We start from the raw sequence: 17,442 nt of genomic DNA on the forward strand, positions 1-17,442 counted from the left end.
GATCACTAAAATGTAAAATGAAGAGTCTTGAGCTTGAAGCTTGAGCCAATCCTTTGTCCTTAGCATCTTGAAGGAGTTCCCACATCATTTAGTCCATGCCACTCAATTGTTGAATTTATCTGAAACATACTAGATAAAACTGTTAGTCCAACAAGAGATATGTTGACATTAATTACCAAAACCACCTAGGGAGCACTTGTGCTTTCAATCTCCCCCTTTTTGGTAATTGATGGCAACATACATCAAAGCTTTAGATAAAGATATAAAGAATAGCAAGTAAACCTTTGGAAAGACATGTAACAAGCATAGGCTCCCCCTACATGTATGCAATCGTGTGAATATGAAATATAGAAGCATGTGATAGCATAACCATGATAGAGCAGGCAATGTGTTACATGTATCTTGGCTATATGCATCGGAGAAAAAAGTATTAAAGAGAATACCTTCATGCCCATGAGTCCTTGCAAACAGTATGTACATCAGCAAGAATTCCTCATACACATGATTGTGATGCATATACTTACCTTGTGGTCTTGAGTTGGCTTATGATGGAATGAACCTATGAAAATAAGGTTAGATAACACAGATACATCTACTAGCTAGAGCAAACAGAAGAAACCACAAGAATACCAAGACTGGGATGACATGTAGAGAGTGAGTACTGAGTACCACATTGGATTAGACATGTCCCCAAGAGTAAAGATATGCAATGAATTTAAATGATCTCTTTCCCTTAGATGTCTTGCTCCCCCTGAATCTAACATGGGATACTGGGAGAAGATAGGGAATAGAAAATCAGAGCTGAAGGAAAACAGAGCTGAAAGATATGAATGATGATCAGAGCTAAAGTTCAGAGCTAATGTATGCTAATGCAAAATGAGCACAAAAGATCATATGAACATGTCTCTCCCCTCAAGAAGACATGTGGACATCTCTCCTCTTGAACACCAAGCATCTGGGATCCTTGAGAAATACTTTCTACTAGTATTCTCTCCCCCTAGATCTCTCTCTCTCTCCTTGAAGGATCTCTCTCCCCCTATGAGATGTGATCTCTCTCTAAATGATAAGCTTTGATGTGATCTCTCTCCCCCTTTGACATCAATTTCCAAGAAGGGCTTGATAAAGATGTAATCTCTCTCTCTCCCTCTGGAATTTTTCGTGAATGGGTTTGATCCTTGAGTTCACAGAACAAAGCAATGATGAAAATGTGATGCTTGTAGAGGACAAGATTCATTGAGTGGAGCTGGATCAGAAGAAACTCAGAATATGTGGGAAAGAGTTTTTCCTGTTATGAAATCGGTGGCACCGAGTGGTATGCTTCGGTCGTACCGAAAAGATTCGGTTGGACCGAAAATAACAAATCAGTGAAACCGAGTTCATTGCAGAGAAAACACTTGTCACCTCAGCTCACTAGACAAGTAAGATCTCACAAAGATTTGCAAGGAATTTACTAAATGATATGCAAGGAATTATATGCAGAGAAAACAGAAAGAAATCTAGATGAAGTTTTTTTTGAAAGGGGAAACACATATGCATGAGACAAATGCAAAAACACAGAAAAGAACACAAGAGAACTTCATCTAGAGATGGTCGGCGACAAAGTCACCTATGTTAGAGTATATTGACTTAGGAGTCAAGTGAGATCACTTGATCATAGGCCATACTCATCGTTTAAGCTCAAAATGGGGTTGCCATTTTTCGTTTAAGCATCTTGATGTATTCACATCTTGTCAAGTTGTTTTAACTCATGACTCGGAGTAAAGCTTCTCTAAGATGGAATAACATACCTTGGTTGGTGGTGGTGTCCATGTAGTTAAACTTGCATGGGTTGCTCAAGGTTGATGTAGCTCATCAAGAATTTGGAGCACCACTTGGAATTTGAGTCCATCTACCTACATGGGTTAGTTATTGCAAGGAGGAGCACTTGTATATCCAAAAATGACAATCATGAAACTCAACATAGAATTTGTCAAAGGATATGTTTGAATGGTTTCGTGCTTCCTTGTCTTCAACCACCTTTGTATAGAGACTTGGTGATGTAGAGATTGCTCAAGATGTGAGTAGGTTACAATCTCCTGGAGTTTGATTCAACCAAGTACCTACATGGGTTAGATAACATGCAAGATACAAATATATCCAAGACATAAGTTTTTCATCATAAGAGAAATATCAAGGATTAGTCATAAGCTCATGTCTTGCATGTATCCAATGGAGTTTCTACTCCAAGTTTGAAGCATCAATGATGTTCAATTCTCCTGTTAACCTGCAAAACACTTTCTCATCAAGAGGTTTAGTGAATATATCCGCTAATTGCTTTTCGGTGCGAACATGCTTAAGATCAATGTCACCCTTAGCAACATGATCTCGAATGAAATGATGACGAACTTCAATATGCTTAGTTCGAGAATGTTGCACAGGATTATAACCAATTTTGATAGCACTTTCATTGTCACAAAGCAATGGAACATGTTTCACATATATCCCATAATCTTTAAGAGTTTGGGTCATCCAAAGTAATTGAGCACAACATGAACCAGCGGCAATGTATTCCGCTTCGGTAGTGGATAAGGATACCCAGTTTTGTTTCTTGGAAGACCAAGACACAAGAGATCTACCAAGAAATTGACAAGTACCCGAAGTGGACTTTCTATCAACCTTGTCTCCGGCATAGTACGAGTCGGAGTAGCCAACAAGATCGAAAGAGGCCCTCTTAGGATACCAAATGCCAAAATTTGGTGTATGAATTAAGTATCTCACTATCCTTTTCACAGCCTTAAGATGACATTCTTTAGGAGCAGCTTGATATCGTGCACACATGCACACACTTAGCATAATATCGGGACGTGAAGCACATAGATATAACAATGAACCAATCATAGAGTGATAAACCTTTTGATCAACCGGTTCATCATCTTTGGTTAAGTCAAGATGTCCACTAGTAGGCATGGGTGTAGTCATACCTTTGCATTCTTGCATATTGAACTTCTTGAATAAGTCCTTAGTGTACTTCGTTTGAGAGACAAAAGTTCCTTCCTTAGTTTGCTTGATTTGCAACCCAAGAAAGAATTTGAGTTCACTCATCATTGACATCTCAAACTTCTCCGACATTAGCTTCCCAAACTTTTCACTAAAATGAGGGTTAGTTGAACCAAATATAATATCATCAACATAAATTTGGCACACAAAGAGTTCACCATTAACCCTTTTAGTAAAAAGAGTAGAATCAATTTTCCCAATTTCAAAACCTTTTTCAATAAGGAACTTGGTCAAGCATTTATACCATGCTCTAGGAGCATGTTTAAGACCATAAAGAGCTTTGTGAAGTTTGTAAACATGATTGGGTTTCTTAGGATTGACAAAGCCGGGAGGTTGTTTAACATAAACTTCCTCCTCTATTTCACCATTTAGAAAAGCACTTTTAATGTCCATTTGGTACAAGGTGATATCATGGTGATTAGCATAGGCAAGTAAGATGCGAATGGACTCAATTCTAGCAACGGGGGCTTAAGTCTCACCATAGTCCATACCTTCGACTTGTGTGTAGCCTTGGGCGACGAGACATGCTTTGTTGCGAACTACTTGTCCATCTTCATCTTGCTTGTTGCGAAACACCCATTTGGTACCAATGATGTTGTGGTTGTTGTCGGGCTTCTCAACCAATGTCCAAACTTGGTTCCTCTCAAAGTTGTGTAGCTCTTCATGCATAGCATTTATCCAATTCGGATCTTCCAATGCTTCTTCGACCTTCATAGGTTCAATGCTAGAGATTAAAGAATAGTTTTCACAAAAGTTAGCTAAACGAGTTTTAGAGCGAGTGATTTTCCCGGTTTGAATATCATTGTAGATTTGCTCTACGGGGTGGTCTTTAGCAATTCTTGCTCGAACTCGTGAAAGCTTTTTCTTGGATCTTCGTTGAACATCTTCTTCATCTTGTTCTTCTTCTTGGCCTTCTTCATTGTTGGCGTTGTCGTTCTCTTGTCGTGGTGGAGAAGGAGGTTGTTGACGTTCATCTTGATGCACTTCCTCGTTTCCTTCATCTTGGTGTGTCCCACTTGTGGATGCTTCCGTATCAACTTTTGGTTCACCTTGTCGTGAAGTAGAAGTTTCCACTTGGACGTACGAGGTACTCTCCTTCACCTCCGTTGGACGGACCTTGCGAATAGACAAGTCTTGGATTGCTTCTGAAGGATCTTTGTCTCCTACATCAATTGGCAATTGCTCTACTTGCGAGCCGTTAGATTCATCAAACTTCACATCTACCGTCTCTTCAACCTTTCGGGTGAAATTGTTGTAGACACGGTAAGTGTGAGAGTTTGATCCATAACCTAGTAGGAAACCTTCATGAGACTTAGGAGAAAATTTAGAACAATGATGCTTATCAAGAATGTAGCACTTTGAGCCGAATACTCGAAAGTATCCAACTTGGGGTTTGTTACCGGTGAGTAGCTCGTATGCCGTCTTAACGAGTAGCTTGTGAATATACAAGTGATTTGTTGCATGACAAGCTGTCTCAACCGCTTCTGCCCAAAAGTGCTTTGTCGTCTTGTACTCATCAAGCATCGTTCTCGCCATTTCGATGAGCGTTCGGTTCTTCCTCTCAACAACTCCATTTTATTGAGGTGTGTACGTAGCCGAGAACTCGTGTGAAATCCCTTCTTCGTCAAGAAAGGTGTCCACATTTGCGTTCTTGAACTCCGTTCCATTGTCGCTATGAACCTTCTTGATCTTCACTTGAAATTTATTTTGGGCCTTCCTAGCGAAGTTTTTGAAGATCTTCTGAACCTGCGATTTATCATCGAGAAAGAACACCCACGTAAATCTGGAAAAATCATCAACTATAACTAGACCAAAAGAATTTCCACCGAGACTCTTGTAAGAGTTGGGACCAAAGAGATCCATGTGAAGTAGCTCGAGTGGCCTCTTCGTGGTCATGATGTTCTTCACGGGATGCCTTCCTCCGACCTGTTTACCTGCTTGACAAGCACTGCAAAGTCTATCCTTATCAAATATGACATCTTTAACTCCAAGGATATGATTTCCCTTAATAAGCTTGTCAAGGTTTCGCATACCAACATGACCTAATCGTCTATGCCATAACCAGCCTTTTGAGGATTTAGCAATGAAGCAAGTTTTAGGTTGAGCCTTTTTAGTGAAATCAACAATGTATAGATCACCTCTACGTACACCAGTAAAGACCATTTTATGATTATCTCGAAGAAACACTTGGCAATCTACTTCAGTAAATAGAACATTGAAACCGAAATCAGCAAGTCTAGATACTGAAAGTAAGTTGTACCCAAGAGATTCAACGAGCATGACATTTTGTATGGATCTATCATGTGAGATGGCCACCTTACCGAGGCCAACCACCTTACCCTTTGAGTTGTCATAGAAAGTGACATACTTTTGAGGACTATCATTATCAGCAAGCTCACGAAACATGTCTTTATCTCCGGTCATGTGATCGGTACATCCACTATCAAGAACCCATTCCTTTCCTCCTGACATATATCCCCGAAGATTTGCCATGAGACCAAAATGTCGCATTGCATCATCAAGATTGAAGTCACTATCATCATCCTCATCATAGTATCCATGTTCAACATCGTCATGTGGTGGATCAAATCCTAGAGAGGGTGATTCATTAGAATGAGTTTGACAATAATCTTGTCTATGAATTTTTATAGCTTTGGAAATAATATCACTAATAATACCAACATTTCCTTTGGCACGCATAAGGTTTGTAAGCTCAAATAGACGATCACCAAACATAGGATCACTAGTATTCATTTTACTCAAGGCAATAGACTTATGAAGAATTTCATCAAGATTTTTCAAAGAATAATTAGGAAATCATTCCTCAAGAAATTTCCATATAGTGTAGGCACACTCAAGAGTAGGCAGTTTTATAATCAAGTTTCTAGGCAAGCCTCTAGTGATAAGATTAACAGTTCTAACATTCCTAATCATGTCAATAGACTCATCAAGGGTAGGATGCATAGGATCAACACAAGGTGCACAAGGACTAGCAATGTACTTGTTCAAATGATATTGATTGAAAATTACAAGCATCTCATTTTTCCACTCATGAAAATATTCTCCATCAAGAATAGGCACTCTATGTCTAAGACTCCCCAAAGTAGACTCATCCATCTTCCTCCAATGGTGATTAAACCAAGGCAATGGAGACCAATGCACTGATACCACTTGTAGGACCTTGAGAAGAGGTGTCCAGAGGGGGGGTGATTAGACACTTAGTACCAAAGTTGCAGTTTTTAGGTTTCTTTAAATTTGAGTGGAGTTTAGGCACAAGTTTAACATTCACAACACATATCAAGCAAGCATGCAAAGAGTATATGAGCAGCGGAAAGTAAAGAATGCAACTTGCAAGAATGTAAAGGGAAGGGATTGGAGGATTCAAACGCAATTGGAGACACGGATGTTTTTGGCGTGGTTCCGATAGGTGGTGCTATCGTACATCCACGTTGATGGAGACTTCAACCCACGAAGGGTAACGGTTGCGTGAGTCCACGGAGGGCTCCACCCACGAAGGGTCCATGAAGAAGCAACCTTGTCTATCCCACCATGGCCGTCGCCCACGAAGGACTTGCCTCACTAGCGGTAGATCTTCATGAAGTAGGCGATCTCCTTGCCCTTACAAACTCCTTGGTTCAACTCCACAATCTTGTCGGAGGCTCCCAAGTGACACCTAGCCAATCTAGGAGACACCACTCTCCAAGAAGTAACAAATGGTGCATTGATAATGAACTCCTTGCTCTTGTGCTTCAAATGATAGTCTCCCCAACACTCAACTCTCTCTCATAGGATTTGGATCTGGTGGAAAGAGGGTTTGAGTGGAAAGCAACTTGGGGAAGCCTAGAGATCAAGATTCATATGGTAGGAATGGAATATCTTGGCCTCAACACATGAGTAGGTAGTTCTCTCTCAGAAATAGGATGCTGGAAGTGTAGGTTCAGTCTGATGGCTCTCTCCACGAATGAAGAGGAGGTGGAGGGGTATATATAGCCTCCACACAAAATCTAACTGTTACACACAATCTACCAAACTCAGTGGGACCGAATTGTTAAACTCAGTCAGACCGATTTAGCAAATAATGTGACCGTTAGGGTTTTTGGTGGGACTGATATGCAACTCGGTGAGACTGATATGGTTAGGGTTAGGGCATAACGTAATCTCGGTGAGACCGATTACACAAACTCAGTAGGACCAGTTTTGGTAATTAGCTAACTAGAGAGTTGGTCAGGCAAACTCAGTTGGACCGATTATCAAACTCGGTGGGACCGATTTTGGTAATGAATCAACCAGGAAGTTTGCATTGTAATCTCGGTAGTACCGATTGCTCAAACTCAGTGAGACCGATTTTGATATTGGACATACACAGAGAGATTACAATCCCATCTTGGTGAGACCGAGATCCCTATCGGTGAGACTGATTTGCCTAGGGTTTGTGGCAGTGGCTAAGACATCCAAACTCGATGGCGCCGGATAGAAAGAATCAGTGGGGCCGAGTTTGACTTTAGGTTTAGGACATATGTGTGGAAATGGGAAAGTAGTTGAGGGTTTTGGAGCATATCACTAAGCACTTGAAGCAAGAGGCTCATTAAGCAACACCTCATCCCTCCTTGATAGTATTGGCTTTTCCTATAGACTCAATGTGATCTTGGATCACTAAAATGTAAAATGAAGAGTCTTGAGCTTGAAGCTTGAGCCAATCCTTTGTCCTTAGCATCTTGAAGGAGTTCCCACATCATTTAGTCCATGCCACTCCATTGTTGAACTTATCTAAAACATACTAGATAAAAGTGTTAGTCCAACAAGAGATGTGTTGACATTAATTACCAAAACCACCTAGGGAGCACTTGTGCTTTCAATAGGATAACATGAATGTATTCATTCAAATATAACATCCTTAGCACATTGCTCCGCCACAAGGCAAGATCCCTCCAGGACATCTTCAAAATACTGCTCGGGCGTGCGGTGCTCCTTGCCCGTGGGCGGTCCCTCGGTCATAAGCTTCACGACGTCCATCTTCACCCAGTGCATCTTGACTCGGGCGAAGGCCATTCGCGCGCCTTTGATGCAGACCGACCGCTTGATGGCATCAAGCCGAGGGCAGGCATTGACCAGCCGCTTCACGAGCCCAAAGTAGCTGCTGGGTATGGCTTCGGCAGGCCATAGCCGGATTATTAAATCCTTCATGGCTAGTTCGGCCGCCCTATGCAGTTTGACCAGCTGTTTTAGCTGATCGCTAAAGAGCATCAGATGTTCTGGCGCAAGGTATTGCCACCAAAACAGCTTCTCCGTAGAGCTCCCCTCTTCGGCTCGGAAGAACTCTGCAGCGTCTAAAACGATGCGCGGTAGATCCGCAAACGCCCCTATAGAACTCCAAATCCGGGTCAGTGAGAGGGACATTTTCTTCACATATTTGCTCTGCATAATAAAGGCATTACCTGCCACAATTTTTTAGCCTCCTGGATTTCCTAGAGGGCGCCCTGGGGCTTCAACCCGGGCATCATGTGCGCTTTGGCGGGCCTTGGCAAGTTCAGACTCTTGATTCGTAATGTTGCGCTCCAAGGACTCGCATTTCTTGATGGCATCCTGGAGCTCCTGCTGGACCTCACTGACCCTGGCCTCATGCTTTTCACGGGCAGCTTGTTCCTTGGCTGCTCTCTCCTCGGCCTCGGCCAGTGCCTTCTTGAGAGCCTCCACCTCGGTCGGCGCTCCTACAAATAAAATGGCACTATGGTCATTACAAATCATCTATCCTTTCTGATATATAGAAGGTTATTTCATACCTTGTTTATTCTCTAGCTGCTTCTTCACGCGGCCGAGCTCTTCCTCGGCCCGCTCCAGATTCTGCTTCAGTCCGGAGACCTCAGCAGTATGAGAGGTTGCACCCAGTAACGACACATGTTTGTTCACATTGACTCATCTGGTTAGTCTCCTGCGAAAATTGTTTGATCCACTGTCCGGCTTTTCTTTTCGAACACCGGAAGTGTCTCAGGAGCTACTGTCTATACTGTGACATTCTTTTTACATAATTGTGTTGCTTACCTCAAAGACTGTCAGAAGGCTTGTGCAGGCTTCGGTCAGTCCGCTCTTCGCAGACTGAATCCTCTCAACCATCGTACCCATAAGGGTAAGGTGTTCCTCAACAAGTGGAAGCACTTCGTAGCGCTTCCATTAGAGTATCGGGTGCCTCTAGATGGACAGAGGTCACCGGTGGAATAGGCGCACCTCGTTCTTTCGAAAGAGGCTGCTTGTCTAATTCCAGAGTCGTATGGGTCTCCGGAATTGTATCCGGCTGGGGGCCGAATTGGATATGGCTCCCATCACCAATATCCATGGGGATTTTCTTCCCCATGTGTCCGGCGGCCAAGGTTTCATGCTCTGGCGCCGCCTTGATGGCCTCCTGCATCTCTCCCTGGCCTGGGATCCTTAGGGACAACACCTCGGTGTCATCCAGGACCTTGGGAGAGGAGGCTGCCGGAAGGGACTCGTTGTCCATTACCTTCTAGTCCAGCGAACCCCCCGAAGATGAGGATCGCTCGAGGTCGAACCGAGCCAGACTGCAAATGCATGACTCAACGTGATAAGACTATCAAGTAGAGAGGCCGGATATATGAATGTGTCTGGGTTTTTGAGTACTCACGATTTAGCCAGGGGCTTCCCCGGGGTGCCATTCCAAGCTGTTGTCGGTGGCCGCCATGAAATTGTCTGGGAGGGAAGCTTTCCCCTTCTTGGATGCCTCTGCCTCCGGATTTGTGGAGGCCGCCCTCTTCTTCCTTCCCCCCCTCAGGGGGAGAGTTGCTTTCCTCCTCCTCTTCATCCTCGGCGGCGGAGGAGTGAGTCTCGGTGTCTTCGGACTTCATTGTTGAAGAACCCTTGCGACGGAGGCCTTCTCTGGTCCCCTTGGCCTTCTTCTTGGCCTTATTCTCCGGCGCTTGATAGGGCGTCGGAACCAGCATCTTCGTTAGAAGTGGAATTTCTAGGTCTTCGGGCAGCGGAGCCGGACAGTGAATCTGCTCCTCCTTCTTTGTCCATCCCTGAGAGAATCAGTAGGGAGGCTTAGGCATCTTCCTCGAATATGCAAGTAAAGGATAACCTTGAAAACATAAAAAAACTTACCGGACTAGCAGGATGGGCCAAGTTGTGCCCATGGTCTTCGGTTGTATCCGGCCACGTCTCGCTGGACTTGAAAAGCACCTTCCAGATGTCTTCGTGTGTAGTGCCGACAAATTGCAGCAAGGTCTGGTGCTTGGCCGGATCGTACTCCCACAAATGGCAAGTCCAGCGTTGGCACGGAAGGATCCGGCGAACAAGAATCACCTGGATCACATTGACAAGCTTGATATTCTTGTTTATCATGCTCTGTATGCGCGTCTGAAAAGCTGCCAGCTCGTCAAGTGAAGACCATTCCAGGCCTTTCTCTAGCCAGGAGGTGAGCCGCATTGGGGCTCTGGACTAGAATTCGGGAGCCGTAGCCTAGTTGGTGTCGCGTGGCTCTGTGATATAGAACCACGATTTCTGCCATCCTTTGACAGTCTCCATGAAGGAGCCTTTGGGCCATGTGACGTTGGGCATCTTGCTCACCATGGTGCCTCCGCACTCTGCGTGTTGGCCGCTCACCACCTTCAGCTTCACATTGAAGGTCTTTAACCATAATCCGAAGTGGGGTGGGATGCGGAGGAAGGCCTCGCACACGACAATGAATGCCGAGATGTTGAGGAAGGAGTTGGGGGCCAGACCGTGGAAATCCAGCTCATAGTAGAACATGAGTCCACGGACAAACGGGTGGAGAGGAAATCCCAAACCGCAGATGAAGTGAGGAATGAATACCACCCTCTCGTGGGGCTCCGGAGTGGGTACGATCTGTCCCTTGGTCGGAAGCCGGTGGGCGATTTCCTTGGCCAAATACCCGGCCTCGTGGAGCATTGTAATGTCCTTCTCCTTGACGGAGGAGACCATCCACTTGCCCTGCGCTCCGGATCCGGACATGGTTGGAGTGCTTTCTCGGGGCAAAAAAGATGAGAACTTGGGCGCTGGAGCTCGAGAATGGGGATGGCAGAGAGAGAAAGAGAAGGCATGGGTGAAAAGGGGTGAATCCTTATCTCCTTATAGAGGCTGCAAATATCAAGCGCCTCCCCACTCGCCTTAAAACTTGCCTATTCCCCAAGGACCATGCAGACGGCACGGTTGGATTACCCATGCCCGTATTGATGAGAATCCCGCAATAAGGGGACACGATCTCTGCTTCGACAAGACGTGCCAATGAAACCACATCTCAAAATATGGAGTGGCAGGCTAAAAACTGTTCAAAATAATGGCCAGGTGGCAACGTGATTTCACACTACGAAAAGTTGTCAGCGAACTGGACTCGTGAAATATTATACTCTCTATGGTTGTGTGTGGTATTTGTTTTGCAGATCCGGACGGGTCTTCTGTGTTCGAAGGATGCTTTGGAGTATTCGGAGGAGGAACCCGCCTTGCAATGCCGAAGACAATCTGCATGTCGGACACCTCATCATTGAAGCCTGGTTCAGGGGCTACTGAGGGAGTCCTGGATTAAGGTGTCCTCGGGCGACTGACATGGGCCGGACTGATGGGCTATGAAGATACAAGACCGAAGACTCTCACATGTGTCCGGATAGGACTCTCCTTGGCGTGGAAGGCAAGCTTGGTGTCCGGATATGAATATTCCTTTCTCTGTAACCGACTTTGTATAACCCTAGTCCCCTCTGGTGTCTATATAAACCGGAGGGCTTAGTCCATAGAGGAAATCATAATCATATAGGCTAGACTTCTAGGGTTTTAACCATTACGATCTCATGGTAGATCAACTCTTATAATACTCATATTCATCAAGATCAATCAAGAAGGAAGTAGGGTATTACCTCCATAGAGAGGGCCCGAACCTGGGTAAACATCATGTCCCCCGCCTCCTGTTACCATCGACCTTAGACACACAGTTCGGGACCCCTACCCGAGATCCGCCAGTTTTGACACCGACACCCCTGTCTTGTCATTGACTCCTGGACCCCCCCCCCCTGACTTGTTCTTGATGCCAAAAATTACTATAAATGCATAAACCCCCGAAAAGAAACCTAGATCGGGAGTTCCGCTGCCACAAGCCTCTATAGCCACTAAAAACCAATCAAGACCCTGTTTCGGCACCCTGTCGGAGGGGGGAATCATCACCTGTGGCCATCTTCATCATCCCGGCACTCTCCCATGACGAGGAGGGAGTAGTTAACCCTCGGGGCTGAGGGTATGTACCATTAGCTATGTGTTTGATCTCTCTCTCTCTCTCTCTCTCTCTCTCTCTCTCTCTCTCTCTTTATCGTGTTCTTGATTTGGCACAATCTTGATGTATCGTGAGCTTTTCTACTATAGTTGGATCTTATGATGTTTCTCCCCCTCTACCTTCTTGTAATGGATTGAGTTTTCCCTTTGAAGTTATCTTATCAGATTGAGTCTTTAAGGATTTGAGAACACTTGATGTATGTCTTGCATGTGCTTATATGTGGTGACAATGGGATATTCATGTGATCCACTCGATGTATGTTTTGTGATCAACTTGCAAGTTCTATGACCTTGTGAACTTATGCATAGGGGTTGGCACACGTTTTCGTCTTGACTCTCCGGTAGAAACTTTGGGGCACTCTTTGAAGTTCTTTGTGTTTGTTTGATAGATGAATTTGAGATTATGTGATGCATATCATATAATCAAACCCGCGGATACTTGTGGTGACATTGGAGTATCAAGGTGACATTAGGGTTTTGGTTGATATGTCTCTTAAGGTGTTATTTTAGTATGAACTCTAGGTTTGTTTGTGACACTTAAAGGAATAGCCCAATAGATCGATCAGAAAGAATAACTTCGAGGTGGTACGTACCCTATAATAATCTCTTCGTTTGTTCTCCGTGATTAGTGACTTTGGAGTGACTCTTTGTTGCATGTGAGGGATTGTTATATGACCTAATTATGTTATCATTGTTGAGAGAACTTGCACTAGTGAAAGTATGAACCCTAGGCCTTGTTTCTAAGCATTGCAATACTGTTTTCGCTCACTTTTCTTACTTATTACCTTGTTGTTTTTATATTTTCATGTTACAAAAACCTATATCTACCATCCATATTGCACTTGTATCACCATCTCTTTGCCGAACTAGTGCACCTATACAATTTACCATTGTATTGGGTGTGTTGGTGACACAAGAGACTCTTTGTTATTTGGTTGCAGAGTTGTTTGAGAGAGACCATCTTCATCTTACGCCTCCCGCGGATTGATAAACCCTAGGTCATCCACATGAGGGAAATTCGCTAATGTCCTACAAAACTCTGCGCTTGGGAGGCCCAACACGAGTCTACAAGAAGAAGGTTGCATAGTAGACATCACACTCTAGGCACGATCTCTGGGAACTCCTGAAGATGTCTTATGGCTGGTTGCTCCGGTGTGCGTAGATGGTGTGGAGAGGAGTCCGTCTGCAAAAGCTTCAGCTGACGTCTGTGGAGCTGGAGGAGTTGAAACTGGAGGTATGATTGAGGCAGTTGCTGCAGGTGCTGACAATGTAGTCCTGGTATCACTGGCAACTGGCACAGTTGAAGACCTTTGTGCCCTAGGCACTTGCTGAAAAGCATCAGTGGTTGGTCTGTCGCTCCTTTCTTCAATCTATTCCTGGAGTCTCGCCATAGTAGATTGGATCTCTATGACCTTCACATCTAGATCATGGAATTTTGTCTCAATGATCCTCTCAAGACTCTCGTGATTCTGAGTCAGGGTGGCCAAGCCCTTCTCAATCTTCATGGTATCCTCAAGCAGATAACTGAGTTGATCTTGCTTGGTCTTGAGCATCACTTGTGAATCATCTAGAGCACTAGCTGATTTTGCTGCTTTTGCAGCCTTTCCTTTCTCTCTCTTCTCCTGGGCTTCTGCACAAGTTGGATGGGATGCATCCATGACAACCTCATTGTCCTCAAATTCTGGCCTCAAGGGAAGATGATTTTTGTCAAGAAGATATGCCCTTGTCCCCATCTTGGAGTTGATCAGCATCTGTATGTGACGGGCATATCCACATGATCTTTTCTGATCAGCTGCAGTTCTGTTCACTGTTTCAACAATCAGACTCATCACCTTGAATTTCTGTGGTGCATCAAACAAATGAAGCAAGTTGATTGAATGACCATGGATCATTCTATGATCTCCTGACTTGGGCAATAGAGTGTGCCTCAAAATGGTGTTGATGGTGGTCAATCCAGAGAGAAGATAGTAAATTGATCCAAACTTGTGAGTCTCTAAAGCTTTATCAGGAATTTCCTTGTACATATTCGCCATTGAGTTGTGATCCTTCTTTGGATTGGCATACATATCTATGTCATTTCATCCTCCTCAGGGGCATTGATCAACTTGGCCCATTCATAAATTGTTGACTGATACCTGGTTCCTTCTGTCATCCAGACAATCTTGCCATCTGGATAGAAATGAGCAGCGGAGTAGAATTGCATTATCATTTCATCATTCCACTTTGTCAATTTCTGGCCAACAAACTTGTCAACTTCATTCATCCTGAAGCTCTCATGCACACATGTGAAGTAGTCCTCACTCTCATTAATTTAAGTCCAATCCACCCATCTCATGTCACACACTATGGGTTTGTTGTCCAACAAAACTATTTCATAGAAGTCATGTTGTTCCTTAGTGTGGAAACGATATTCTACAACAGTCCTTCTCCTGATGGCATAAGGATCAGACTGTCTCCACAATCTCAGACCTGCATCCTTCCTTTCCTTCATGTTCTCAGCAAGGATGATCAACACTATGATCTGGAATCTTTGGCTTTAACTTTCTGAGCACTTGTTGCTCTTCATCCTCTTGGACTTCTAGCACTGGGGCCTTGTTCTTCTCAGTAGCAGGGATATTTCTAGTGGATCTCTTGGGTGTAGAGGGTTTTGAAGCTTGAGCAGCTGGCTTGGGGGTTGTCTTGGGCTTGGATGGAGCAGCCTGAGACCTTATAGCATCCCCCATTAGCTTTTGAGTTTTTGCAGGAGGTGCAAATGGCTCTTCCTCCTCCTCTCCTTCAGAATCTCTAACCATGGAAGGCTTGCCAATAACTCTGGCCATAGTCTTCTTGACTCTCTCCTTCCTCTTCTTTCCTCTAGCAGCCTCTTCTTCTCTTGGTTCAAGAGTGAACTCCATGGTTTCCTGAGTGGAGGCTCTGGCTTTAGACATGGGCTTCCTCTTGGCAGGAGCTTTCACTTTCATACCAGGCTTGGTGGCAGCAGCAACAACATACTCCTTTTTGAGCACTTTCTTCTTTGAGGTCACCTCCTCCTCAACAATAAAGTCCTCATCCTATGAATCTGAGGTTCTCTTCTTCTTTTGCCTAGTAGCAGCCTTAGGCAAGTTGCTTGGGGTGCTTCTATTACCATCATCATAGCTGCTATTAGAGGGACTAGTGCCGTCACTAAGATGCACCTGCTCCTCTGACCTGTTCTGATTGTCACTGCCCTCAGACATCTCTGAAACCGACCCTGTGAATAGATATTTATAGGTAGAGTGGATGAGCATCACAAAGCACAACTATTTTCAAAAAATATTGAGTCAAAAACTTAACTTTAGTTTTCTGCAGAAAGCATTTCGAAGCCACCGATATGACAAACTCGGTGACACCAAAGCAACAACAGAGTCTAAACATGCGATTTCTGTCAGACCAAAATGCAGTTCGGTGACTCCGAGATGCTAGGGTTTGATAGAGTGAGTGATTCGGTCACACTGGTTCGTATGCTTCGGTCAGACCGACTTGTACTTGTACAATGGCCTGAGCCAAATCGGTGAGACCGAGATCCTCAGATCAGTCGGTCCAAGATGAATTCGGCAGAAAACTAACCATAAGCTTTTGCATCAAATCTAATCTAATGGATTTTTTCGGTGGAAAGATTGATCTCATTCGTGTCAAGAATAATGGCAAAAATCTCTGTGGAAGAATAGGAAAAAGGAATGCACAGAGAGTTCAAGTCCGTACCCTAACTTGGTGATGAACTCACTACGGCAACAACGGCAGTGAGATTTCCATTGATGGCGACGGAGACCAGCGGCAGGAGGACGTTGGCAACAACGGAGATGATCCGGAGGCCAAGGGGACGGCAGAGGTGGGCGGCGCGGATGAAGGGTTTGGAGTAGTTTTCAAAATTTCAACCCGATATATATATACCCAGTCACTATCGGTGTGACCGAGTGGAACGACTCGGTGGCACCGATCTGCAAAACTGTGAGAAGTTACTACAAGTCGGTGTGACTGAAATGTTCAAATCGGTTGCACCGAGGTGAAAACCTAGATCAACTTAGTGAATTCGGTGAGATCGCGTATGGTGAATCGGTCGGACCGAGATGCATTAAGAAGTTTTGGAAGTTTAAGACCTTGACGGATCGGTGGCTTCGAGTGCTCCTCACCCTGAGGGTCCGAATTCGACTTGTTCAAGCTTTGTGATGTAGCATGAATAGAGTTTGAGACGAGAAAAGCATAGATATCCAGAGGGGGTACTTAGGCATTCTTGTCCATCCATTTGGCAAAAAGAAAAGCCACACAATCAAAGAAACAAATGTATTTCCTCGAATGGAGAAAATTATGCAACCAACATGCTCACACAATAAGAGAGCAAATTAAATATGTGGCAAAGCATGCACAAACAGTCTAGCATCTATCAAGCAATTGGCGATGACTAGGTCATCTATATATGAGTATATTGATTTAGGAGTCAAATGATAACATTTGATCATAGGTCATACTCATCGTTTAAGCACAAGTGGGGTTACCACTTTTACATAAAGCATTATTGTTTTCACACCATTAGATTCTTCATCTCAATTCTTAGAGCAAAGCTCCCCCTAGATGCGATATACCCCCTTAGAGGGATGAACTAACCTTGGGTTTTGTCAATGATGACTTCATGTAGATGTTGAAGATGTGAATGCTCAATGTTAATGTAGATCATTGGAGCAATCCATTGGAGTGAGTTGCACTTTCAGTACCTACATGGGTTAGTCCCACAAGGAACAAACAAGGATATCTATAGACATAGAGTGATGTACATATATGATGATGTCCATGGAAGCACCTTGTCCCTTGACTTACTAGCAAGAGGGTTTCTGACTCCTTGAACTAGTGCAAGATATGGAAGTTGATTGCACTTGTCCTTGACAAAATGAATATGAGTGAAGTATGTTGGCGAAGTCACCCTCAAGAACTCTCTAGTTCTTCTTATTTGGGACCCACATTAGCTTGATGGGAATCCTTGGAGTTGTAGTCATACTTGATGTAGTCTTGGGACCCCACTTGACCAAGACCTTAGGAGCTTCTTAAAATGCGTCAATCTCCTCTTGAAGCTTGTCCTTGCCTTTTAGCTTGTGGTCTTGTGGTGGA

Source organism: Triticum dicoccoides, chromosome 4B, assembly GCF_002162155.2.
Source record: "Triticum dicoccoides isolate Atlit2015 ecotype Zavitan chromosome 4B, WEW_v2.0, whole genome shotgun sequence".
NCBI lineage: Eukaryota > Viridiplantae > Streptophyta > Magnoliopsida > Poales > Poaceae > Triticum > Triticum dicoccoides.